The following is a 2,508-nucleotide window of genomic DNA, read 5'->3' on the forward strand; positions in this document are numbered from 1 at the left end:
GCCTCCCGGGTTCACGCCATTCTCCTGCCTCAGCCTCCGGAGTAGCTGGGACTACAGGCGCCCGCCACCTCGCCCGGCTAGTTTTTTGTATTTTTTAGTAGAGACGGGGTTTCACAGTGTTAGCCAGGATGGTCTTGATCTCCTGACCTCGTGATCCGCCCGTCTCGGCCTCCCAAAGTGCTGGGATTACAGACTTGAGCCACCGCGCCCGGCCCCAGCCTCATCTTATACTTCCCTCTCATTTTTTAATTTTGTGCACACACGCCATACATGCCATGGTTTGTTTGTTTGTTTTTTTTTTGGGTGGAGACAGGGTCTCACGCTGTCCCCCAGCCTGGAGTACAGTGGTGCAATGGCTTATTGGAGCCTCAACTGCTTGGGACCAAGTGATCCTCCCACCTCAGCCTCTCAAGTAGCTGGGATGACGTGTGTCCCTACACCTCAAGTGATCTACCTGCTTCGGCCTTCCAAAGTGCTGGGATTACAGGCCTGAGCCTCTTTCTTCCCTCCCTCCCTCCCTCCCTCCCTTCCTTCCTTCCTTGATGGAGTCTCGCTGAGTTGCCCAGGCTGGAGTGCAGTGGGGTAATCTCGGCTCACTGCAACCTCTGCTTCCCGGGTTCAAGCGATTCTCCTGCCTCAGCTTCCCAAGTAGCTGGGATTATAGGTGCCTGCCATCACACCCGGCTAATTTTTTGTATTTTCAGTAGAGATGGGGTTTCTCCATGTTGGCCTGGCTGGTCTTGAACTCCTGACCTCAAGTGTTGCACCTGCCTTGGCCTCCCTAAGTGCTGGAATTACAGGCGTGAGCCACCACGCCCAGCCTGGCCTGAGTCTTTCTTAAAAACTGAGATTAGTCTGAACTATTGTCAGATTAGACTAATCTAAGTGACAAAATGGCAGGTCTCTGGGAAACACAGGCTAGAATTCTAAGGGAGGGATTAGAAAACAGCATCAGGGCATTTAGAAAAATCTCTGTGGCTTTTACTAAAGGTTGGGAGGCAGCTCCTTCCCTTCTGGGTCCGGCTACAGAAATAGGAAATAGGCCAGCAGATTGACAGGATCAGAAGAGGCTGCCCAGATAGACAGACCTTGGGAAGCCAGGTAAAAGATGGCAAACTGAACATACAAGAACTCTGGGAAACACAATTTAGGAAGAATCCAGATGTTCCCCACATAATGAAACGAAAACTGTTCCTGAAGCTAATGTAGGGTCTGCGAAGAGGCTTTGCCATCTCTGTCATCCAGTATAGGCTTGCCAGAGGAAGAAGGGAAGAGGGGAGAGAGCACAAAAGCAATTCCTCAGGTAGCCCTGTCTGGGTTTGCATACAACTGATGCTGTGACACCCACAGCACTCTCTGGGAGGAAATGGTGACCAGGCAACTCACACTGGGATTCGGAAACTAGGTTAGCCAGTAGCACCAGGTGGCTACAAAGTGCAACAATACATTTTTTTGTTTTTGAGACAGAGTTTCACTCTTGTTGCTCAGGCTGGAGTGCAATGGCGTGATCTCGATCTCGGCTCACTGCAACCTCCGCCTCCCAGGTTCAAGCAATTCTCCTGCCTCAGCCTCCTGAGTAGCTGGGACTACAGGCATACTCCACCATGCCTGGCTAATTTTATATTTTTAGTAGAGACGGGGTTTCTCCATGTTGGTCAGGCTGGTCTTGAACTCCAGACCTCAGGTGATCCACCCACCTCGGCCTCCCAAAGCGCTGGGACTACAGGCATGAGCCACCACACCCGGCCACAATGATACATTTTAAAGATCAGAGACCATCCACAGTTTCAAGGTCTATGGTCCATGAGGAGGGGACCTATGACACTGCCTTGCTGTCCATCCAATGTAAAGAGGAAAACACTGGCTGCAAACCCCAGAAGCCAGCTCCACACCAGCCTCTGTTCCACGTCTGCTTCTGGTGAGTGCCCTTGGGATGCCCTCACAGCTGGCCTATGCTCTGAGCATGGGGACAGACACTGGGCCTTGCTTCACTCCCTGGGGGTTGGGGAGGAACAGGGGCCAGAGCACGGCAAGTTGACAGGCCAGAGCAGCACAGGGCACGCAGCTGAGTCGGTGGCAGGCAGGGCCAAGGGTGGGAGGGGAGGGAGCAGTGGCCATGGGCTAGTCTAGAAAGGTAAGGGGTGTAGGAGAGATGGCAAGTGCACAGCACCTGCATCTGGGAGTGAACAGACCACATTCCTGCCAGATATATCAGATTCCTTGACCAGCTACTTTTTTTTTGAGACTGATTCTTTTGTCACCCAGGCTGGAGTGCAATGGCACAATCTTGGCTTACTGCAACCTCTACCTCCCGGGTTCAAGTAATTCCGCTGTCTCAGCCTCCTGAGTAGCTGGGATTACAGGTGCCTGCCGCCATGCCTGGCTAATTTTTGTATTTTTAGTAGAAACAGGGTTTCTCCATGTTGGCCAGGATAGTCTCGAACTCCTGACCTCAGGCGATCTGCCCTACCTCAGTCTCCCAAAGTGATGGGATTACAGGCGTGAGCC

The sequence above is a fragment of the Piliocolobus tephrosceles genome, unplaced genomic scaffold, assembly GCF_002776525.5.
Source record: "Piliocolobus tephrosceles isolate RC106 unplaced genomic scaffold, ASM277652v3 unscaffolded_40888, whole genome shotgun sequence".
NCBI classification, from domain to species: domain Eukaryota; kingdom Metazoa; phylum Chordata; class Mammalia; order Primates; family Cercopithecidae; genus Piliocolobus; species Piliocolobus tephrosceles.